General features: G+C 43.7%; 1 long non-coding RNA gene across 1 annotated transcript; it reads left to right on the top strand.

The window, feature by feature from the left end:
- The first annotated feature begins 6,715 nt into the window (after positions 1-6,715).
- LOC141571196 (uncharacterized) lies at positions 6,716-8,819 on the top strand. The gene is made up of 3 exons (XR_012495978.1): positions 6,716-6,830; positions 7,211-7,439; positions 8,535-8,819. It is a non-coding gene; the product is annotated as an uncharacterized LOC141571196 (long non-coding RNA).
- Positions 8,820-9,632: the final 813 nt, after the last annotated feature.

The following is a 9,632-nucleotide window of genomic DNA, read 5'->3' as shown; positions in this document are numbered from 1 at the left end:
GTGCATATGATACGTGAAAGAAGCCAATCTGAAAAGGCTGCAAATTGTATGATTTAAACTACATGACATTCTGGAAAAAGCAAAACTATGACTACAGCAAAAGATCAATGTAATTCACCACATAACAGTCTCAAGTTTGCCAGGGGTTAGGTGAACAGGGGAGAGGAATTATGAATAGACAGAACACAGAGGATTTTGGGGGCAGTGAAAATACTCTATGTGATACTGTCATGGTAGATACATGTCATCATACATTTGTCCAAACCCACAGAATACACAATACCAAGAATGAACCTTAATGTAAGCCATGAACTTGGGGTGATAATGATGAGTCAATGCAGGTTCATCAATCATAACAAATGTTTCACTGTGGTGGGAGATGCTGATAATGGGGGAGGCTGTGCATGTGTGGGATCAGGATGCATGTGGGAAATCTCAATAAATTTTGAATAATTGAAACCAAACAGAGTGTATACTCTGACCATAAGAGAATCAAAGTAGAAATCAATAACAGAAAGATAACAGGAAAATCTCCAAACACTTGGAAACTAAACAGTGCCTTTCTAAATTATCTATAGATCAAAGGAAATTGAAAAAAATACATAGATCTAAATGAAAACAAAAATACAACATATCAAAATTCATGGAATGCAGCTAAAGCAGTGTGATGAGGGAAATTTATAGCACTAAATATTTAGAAAAAGAGAAAGTCTCAGATCATGCAGCTAAACTTCTACCTTAAGAAACTAGACTTTAGAAAAAAATTTAGGTGGATGAAATATCCCACCTAGAAAGTATAAACTTTAAATCCAGTTTTGATCTAATAGTATTATACTGGTGAAGTTAAAAAAAAGGAAAAAAAAAAAAAGGAAGAAACTAGAAAAAGAAGAACAAAACAAACCCAAAACAAACAGAAGGAAAAAAATAATAATACATATAAAAGCAAAAATCAATAAAATTAAAATCAAAAAAACAATAGAGAAAATCATAGAAACAAAAGCTGTTTGTTTTTTTTAATGATCAATAAAATTGAGAAAACTTTAGGAAGACTGGCAAAGGAAAAAGAGAGAGAGAGAAAATGCAAATCACCAATATCAGTAATGGAACAGGGGATACTCTACAGACCCTGAAGACATAAAAAGGATAATAAGGGGATATTGTGTACAGCTCTACACTCATAAATTTGACAACTAAGATGAAATGAACCAGTTTCGTGGAAAGCACAAACTATCACAACTCATCCGATCTGAAATAAATCATTTAAATAACACTATAACTGTTAAGGCAATTGAATGCATAAAAAGAGAAGGGAACACTTTCTATTCATTTTATGATAGCCGTATTACCCTGATACCAAAACCAGATAAAGACGATACAAAAAAAGAAAAATACAGACCAACATCCCTAATGAACATAGATGCAAAAATCTTTAACAAAATATTAGCAAACAAAATTTGGCAATATATGATAAGAATTATACATTGTGACCAAGTAGGGCTTATTCTGGGGATATAAGACTGGTTCAATATTTGAAATCAATCAATGTAATTCACCACATAACAGTCTCAAGGAGAAAAATCACATATTAATTAATGCAGAAAAAAACATTTGATACAAGTCAACACCCTATCATCAAAAAACTCTAAGAAAACTAGGAGTAGAGGGAGAACTTCCTCCATTTGACAAAAAACATCTACAAAAAAATCTATAACACAATGTTGAGCGATTGAATGTCTTCCTCCTAAGATTGGGAACAAGGTAAGGGTTCCATTCTCAACAATCTATGTTTAGTTCTGGAAGTTCTAGCCAGAGCAGTAAGACAAGAAAAGGAAATAAAAGGCATACAAATCAGAAAGGAAGAAAGAAAAATATCCCTATTTGCAGATGATATGATTGTCTACGTAGAAAATTCCAAGAAAGCTGCAAAAAAATCTCCCAGAGCTAAAAAATGAGTTCAACCAGGTCACAGGATATAAAATCAACACACGCACACACGCGCGCGCACACACACACACACACACACACACAAATCAATTGTATATTGGTATATTAGCAATGAACACATGGAAACTGAAATTTTAAATATAATATTTATAATTGTTCAAAAAATGAAATAAGTATAAATAACAAAACATGTATAGGACTTGTGTGCTGGAAACTACAAAACTACTGATGAAAAAATTTTAAAATGATCTAAATAAATGGAGACAAATCCATGTTCATGGATTGGAAGAATCAGCATAGTAAAAATGTCAGTTCCTCCAAGTTGATTTATAAGTTTAACACAATTCTTATCAAAATCCGAGCAAGATATTTTTTAGATATAGACAGTATTATTCTAAAATGTAATATGGGAAGCCGAAAGAATTAGAATACCTAAAACAATTTTGAAAAAGAACAATAAATGGGAGGAATCACTCTACCTGATTTGAAAATATTATTCAGCAACAATAATCAAGACTGTGTGGTATTGGTGGAAGGATAGATACGTAGATCACTGGAACAGAATAGAGAACCATAAAAAGACCCACGCAAATACATCTAAGTGATTTTTCACAAAGGTATGAAATAATCCAGTGCAAGAAGGATAGCCTTTTCAACAAACGGTGCTGAAAAAATCGGACATTGATAAAACAAACAAAAAAAATTGAACCTCAAACTAAACCTCAAACCTTATACAAAAATTAACTCAGGATGGATTGCAGACTTAAATGTAAAATTATAAAACTTTATGAAAAAAATCATAAGAGAAAATCTTTAGTATCTAGGGTTAGGCAAAGTGGTCCTTAGACAACACAAAAAACATAATCCATAATACAAAAAAAAAATGATAAATTGAATTTCATCAAAACTTGAAACTTTTGCTCTTCCAAAGACTCTGTTAAGAGAATGAAAAGACAAGTTACAGACTGAAAGAAAATATTTTCAAATCACCTATCTAACAAAGAACTTGTATCTAAATTATATAAACAGTTCTCAAAACTTAAGAGTAAAAAACCCATAAACAATCTAATTAGAAAATAGGCAAAACACGTATAGAGGTATTTCACTGAAAAAGATATACAGATGGAAAATAGGCACACAAAAAAGATATTACATATCACTAGCCTTTAGGGAAATGCAATTTTAGGCCACAATGAGACATCACTACATACCTATTACAACAGCTAAAATTTAAAAATAAAATAGTGACAACATGAAATGCTGGCAAGGATGCAGAGAAAATGGGTCATTCATGTATTCCTGTTGGGAATGGAAAATAGTATGACCACTCAGAAAAATGGTTTGATAGTTTCTCAAAAAACTAAATATATACTTACTATATGACCCAGCAATCAAGCTTCTGAACATTTATCTCAGAGAAATGAAAACTTGTATCCACACTAAAACCTGTATGCGAATGTCCATAGCAGCTTTCTTTGTAATAGCGAAAAACAGGAAACAACCAAAACGTAGGCAAATGGTTAAGCAAACCATGGACTAGTATTCAGCAACAAAAAGGAATGGGCTACTGATACACACAACCTGGATGGATCTCAAGGGCATCACATTGAGTGAAAAAGCCATTCTGAAAATATCATGTGCTGTATGATGTCAGTTACATAACATTCTTTAAAGGACAAAGTATAGATAGAGAGCAGGTGAGTGGTTGCCAGGGGATAGAGTGTGTGACTATAAGAGGCAATATGAGGGGAGTTCTTTGTGGTGATGGAATGCTCTGTATCTTGACTCCCATGGTAGTTACAGGCCTCTACACGTGTTATAAAACAGCGTAGAACTATACACATGTCTCGTGTGAATGTTGATCTGCTTGATTTGCTGTTTGTGCTACTATATAAGACAGGAACATTGGGGGAGACTAGCTGAGGGTACCCAGATCTCTCTGGACTATTTTTGGAACTGTCTGTGACTCTAACTACTTCAAAATAAAAAGTGTCTTTTCTTTTGAAGAGGATGGAAAGAAAAATACTTCTACCCAAGAATTCTAAATCCAGGAAAAACATCCTTTAAGAATGAAGGTAAAATAGTCATTTTCAGATTAAAACAAATTTCTTTTTTAAACGAGGATATTTTTTCATCGTAAGACCTGGACTACAAGCCATGCTAAAGGGAAAAGGGTAAATATGGAAATTCAGATTAACGAGAACATGTGAAATGATAAATACTTGGGTAAACAGAAAACGTCATTTTTTTGTAAAATGGTAAATTGGATTTCATCAAAACTTGAAACTTTTGCTCTGCCAAAGACTCTGTTAAGAGAATGAAAAGACAAGTTACAGATTTGGAGAAAATATTTTCAAATCACTTATCTAACAAAGAACCTGTACCTAGATTATGCAAAGAATTCTCAAAACTCATATAGGAAACTATATAGGACTATCTAAAGCAAAAATTACACACATAGACACACGACAACTCCAGCATGAAGGGTGACCTTCGCAGTCACAAAGATTCAACATTTTATGTGAAGCACTTCAATATTAACTCTACGTTAACCGAAAAGTTAGGGATGTATATTTTAATCCCTTAAGCAATCGCTAAACGATAATAATTAATAATAATAACGCAGAGAAGGCAGGAAAGGAGGTGCAGAGGAACAAAATGCAGAGTTGCACTTTAAATACAAAGGCACAGATTGAAAGTAAATGGATGGACAAAGACACACACAAACAGGGGGCGGGGGGGGGGGGCTGGCGCATTATACAAATATGAGCGAGAGCTGTGTGAACCCCGGCTCTGCCCTCCGCGGGGCGGGTCTTCCTGTCCTCAGCTTTCCACCCACCTCGGAACCCGGACCTCGGTTTGGCACCCATACAGGTGCTCAGTGAAGACTGGCAGATTCTATGGGTTCTTGATGGTTTGTTGGTTCCAAAGGTGGTTATTGCCTGGGTATACGGGCTCCTGGCCAGAGCCAGGGGTGCAGAAGGATTCAGGCAATGTTTGCCGAGTTCATCCAGTCAACAGAATATTGACCGAGCACCTGTTGTGTGCCAGGCCTGTGCCAGGCCCTGGGGATACATCAACAAACAAAACAAACCCAGACCCCCGCAGCCTGGAGAGCCAGAGGAGGCTGCATTCTGAGAGGGGTTGAGGAGGGGAGACTGAGGCAGGTTGCTCTGGGTAACCTTCTTGAAGAGGTGATGTTTGAGCCAAGACTTGGAGGGGAGGGAGGGAGCCACCTTGATCTGGGGAAGAACTCCAGGCAGAGGGAACAAAGGAAGGTCCGGGGGGGGGGGGGCAGGAACAACATGGGGGGGACCATCTCCAGGCCACTTGGTCTTAGGAGACGGTGAGCATTGCTGTAATGTGTCTGCCAAAGCTGTGCCGAGACTTGGGAAGTGCACACAATCCAGCAGGTGATTCTCAAGCCCCTTCTGGGGGTGTGAGGCTGGAGGGAGGCTGAGGTCCCAGGGTGACAGGAGTGTTGGGGAGACAGCCTTCCTGTTACCAGTCCAGGCTGCCCTCTGGACCCGCTGAGAGTGAACCATCCCCTTTCCCAAACCCGGGACCTGTTTGCCTCGCCCACCATCTGGAACATACCCCCTAGGTGCCCCCCAATGGATATGGGAAATGTTTGCTTCAGGTCTCATCCTTGAACGCATTTGTTCCCAAAACCTCCTTATAGGTGTCTCAGGAACCCAGTCTTGACCAGGCCTCCGACCATCCAAGCCCTGTTGTCCCTCCCTGTCACTTTCCTGACTACTTGACAACCCTCCGGGAGTCACCTCCTTTCTGGCTTGCTAATGGGCCTGTGTCCCTCTAGATGCCCCCTCCCAGCAAACCTCCAGCACCCGCCTTATCCTTTGCCCCCTCTGGCTGGTATTAACAAGGCCCATTAAGGAGCATCTCATAGAATGTAGGTATTTGATATTCCAAATAAAATCTCAGCAGCACCCGTGAACCATCTTAACTGTCGAAACGCCCACAGGACTTGGGATTAGAAGCTCTACAGCCATGAGAAATGAGGGGATTTTATTTACTATTTAGGATTTATACAAGTATATGTGGTGTCGAGGGTGCCCAAATATTTATTTAAATGAAGTAACTTAATCCGCAGAGTTCAAGGCTAGAACCACCATAGGAGAAGGGTATTTGCATATATTAATCTCTTTACAGCCACAGGGGAGGATGTGTGGGAGAAAGCAGCACCACCTGGAATAGGAGGACCCCAGAGATCGCCAGGTGGTGTTTCCTTTCCGTTCTGGCCTGTACCTCCCCTCCCCCCACACACCTGGCTGGATAGACACACAAGGGCAGGACCAGCGTCTACACTGAATTTCCCAGTGCCTGGTGTTTTTTGTTGAAGGAACAAATAAATGAATGCATATGTGCACTGTAAGAAAGATGCTCTAAACAAAAATATGGGTTTAATGACAGCCCACTTACTCTCTTTTTGACACATACTGGGGGAGTGGGGGCGGGAGGGCGGCAGGACAAGAAGTAAAGACCTGGCCTGGAGGAGGTGCTGTTCTGGCTGGGAGGACTAAGCAAGGTGCTAAGAGGACATAGAGGGGGTGTGAGGACGCCCAGTGTCCACGGACAGTGGGGGAACTCTGAGGAAACTGGAAGCAGAAGGAAGCAGCCAGCCGAGGAGAGAGAGTTGTGTTGGAGGTCACAGCACAGGCCTAGGCCTGGGAGGCGGGAGAGAGCTTGGGGGAGTGGGAGTGGCCAGGGGTCTGGGGTCACGAGGGCTGGGCACAGTGGCAGAAGCCATCTTGCCTCGTGAGACTCAGGGAGTTTGCATTTTATTCCAAGCACAAGTGACGGACAGTGGTGACTGTTTGGGAAAACAGAGCCAGGAGCAAGGACAGCCATTCTTCCCCAGCCAGGTGATAAACTGAAAACATGTGAGGCCCCCCAGACTGAAGCCCACACTGCCTCCTCTCTCTCTCTCTCTCTCTCTCTCTCTCTCTCTCTCTCTCTCTCTCTCTCACACACACACACACACACCAGCAGCCTGGAAGGTGTGGTCTAGCTGTTGAGTGTGCCCGACAAGGGGGGCAAAGATGGTAGGAAGTGGCCAGATGAAATACAAGATGCCAACTTAGATTGAATTTGAGATAAACAAATGTTTATAAGTGTATCCCATTCAATCTTTGGGGCATACTTATACTCAAATTATTTTTGCTTCTCTGAAATTCATATTCAACTGAGTGTGTTGTATTTTTATTTTCTTTTTATTGCTAAATCTGGCAACCCTACAAAGCAGGCCTTTCAGCTTTTGGAAATTCGCCGGCACGTTCCACAGAAGTCTCTCTCCTGAACAATGAGACCTGTGGGTTCAAGGATGAAGAGAGGGGCAAGCACACAAGATGAGCCCGCAGGGCGGCCCGAGAGGCCCCTTAACAAGGAGTTTTGAGCTCAGCCCTGAAGCCTGGAAAGGAAGAGAAAGGACATTACCTTCTAGGAAAAGAGGAAGTGGGAGTAGACCTGGGAAGGTAAGAGGCCGGGGCTTCGGGGAAAAGCACAGGCCAGGGGGGGAGGGCATAGCGGACTTCATGGAGGAGGTAGGCTTGAGGCTGGAAGCACAAGGTAGCTGGACGGAGAGGAGGGGCTGAGGGGCCCCGGTATGGGAAGGGGATAGTCCCCCGTCCCTGGTAACCCAGGCGGCAGGCTCCTGTGGTATCATCTCCCAGCCTTGACACCACCTCTTACGAAGGCTTTTGGCACATGGGAAACTCACACACTAGAATGGTGAGTGAAAAGTACAAGATGCAAAATAGACAGCAAAGATGGTGTTGCAAGGGTTGAACTAGACTTTCTGACCCAGAAACAGTAGGCGCTCAATAAATATGGGATCAATTCCATCATAGTTTTCCTATTTGCAGACAAACTCAGGGGAAGTACAGGCATCTCCAAGGTGGTTTTCTTTCAGTTTTGAGAATATTTTACTGGATGGATGAATGAATGAATGAATGAATGAATGAATGAATGAATGAATGAATGAATGAATGAATGAAAGAATGAAAGACACAGATGTGAGGTTAATAGGACTTCATCCAGAAACCATTGGTCCCACACTTAGAAGGTAATAAACATTAAGAAAAGAAACCTGCCTCCTGGTCCCTAATGGGAACCATGGCTCTTGCGTCCACAATAATTAGCGTGTTTGGGAGTTCCTGCTCCCTCCTCAGCCTGTGGGGCCCACACAGCCCAGCTGCCTGCCAAGTACAGCAGGAGAGATGGGCTCCACGGCTCCCAACTCTCCAGCCCCCTGTTCTCAGCCCCCTGGGCCTGTAGGGGGTGTAAAATCCTGGCTCCCCTGGGGTGGGGGCGGTGTGCTGAGGCAGGGGCTCTGGGAGGCCATCCCACAAGGACTTCAGGTCTCGCTGACCTGTCGTCCTGTGTGGCCTTGAGCACGTAGCTTCACCTCTCTGAGCCTCAGTGTCCTCTGTGAGGCACGGTTCGATTATGGTGATGTTGCCCTTCACTGATACAGAAAGGTCTGGGGAGAAGCTAATCCATGCCGGGCACCACAGGAGGCTGAAGCTATAGAGAAAGTCTTGGGACTCATGGCCTCTGTTCTCCCACAGAGACAGCAGACAATGAACAGGGGCACGGCCTGCGAGGTGACCACACAGGGTCATCCGGGGAGGCTCCTCAAACAGGCTGACTGACCTTGGAGCTCGGACCTGAAGCCTGGAAAGGAAGAGAAAGGACAAGTTTCCTCCCTTACTGCTGCCGTGATGTTTCCTGGCACCCAGCTCCTGCTGAATGACAGGGACTCCCCGCTCAAACAGCCAACTGCTCAAAGGGCCCCTCTTGACCCCTCCAACTTTTTAAGCAATTTGTTAACAATAACACCTGGGTAGTGTTTACTGAGTACTCACTATGTGTCAGCTCCAGGCTTTGAGGGGTTAACACGCTCTGACCACACAGCTGGGGCGGGACCCAGTGTTGGTGCCTCCTGGGACCTCTCCTAAAAGGAAGTGGGGGTGGGCACACAGCATGGATACCAGGACAGGCAGGGAGCCCTCAACCACACCCCCACCCATCAGACTGCTGAAGCCCCTCTGGACACCAGGCCCCACCCTCTCTTTCTACTGCCCCCTGCCCAGCAAAGGCCCCTGTAGTCAGACCCAGGACAGGTGTGCACACCTGTGGGTGTGGGGAGAGGGTTGTGCAAAGCTCTGCTCTGAGGCTAGAAACCAGACCCGGGCGTCCAGGGCCCCTCTAGGCCCACCCAGGTGTGCAGGGCAGTGGGCACCAATGTGAGCATAACTGCCTCTCCCTCCACACGCCCCCACCCCTACCTTGATGTGTGTGTGCCCTGGGGGCAGTACTGAGTGGGGGCCACCTGGTCAAAGGAGACCCCTGAGGAATGGAGTGGGGTGGTGGGCACCAGATCCAGTGAAAGTGGGATCCCTGGGTTCCAGGCTCACCCCATGACCTTGAGTGACTGCTCCTTCTAACACCCATGCACACTGCCCAGACTCCAGGGCCCCTTTCTGTCACCCAGCCCCTCTCTGCCACAACACACTCCTATGTCTCCGCATCCTTCCCCTCCCAAGTGACTAGGACAAGGTAAAAGGAAGTGACACCTCAATGACTAGACCCCTCACTGTGCGAAATGAAGTCAGGCCCCAGTCCCTAAGTTGCTGGCTGTGTGACCTTGGGTAGGTCAGTTGCCC

This window comes from Rhinolophus sinicus, linkage group LG04 (assembly GCF_036562045.2).
Source record: "Rhinolophus sinicus isolate RSC01 linkage group LG04, ASM3656204v1, whole genome shotgun sequence".
Taxonomy (NCBI): domain Eukaryota; kingdom Metazoa; phylum Chordata; class Mammalia; order Chiroptera; family Rhinolophidae; genus Rhinolophus; species Rhinolophus sinicus.
Note: the sequence above shows the minus strand (reverse complement) of the source record. Positions and strands in the feature narration are given on the sequence as shown.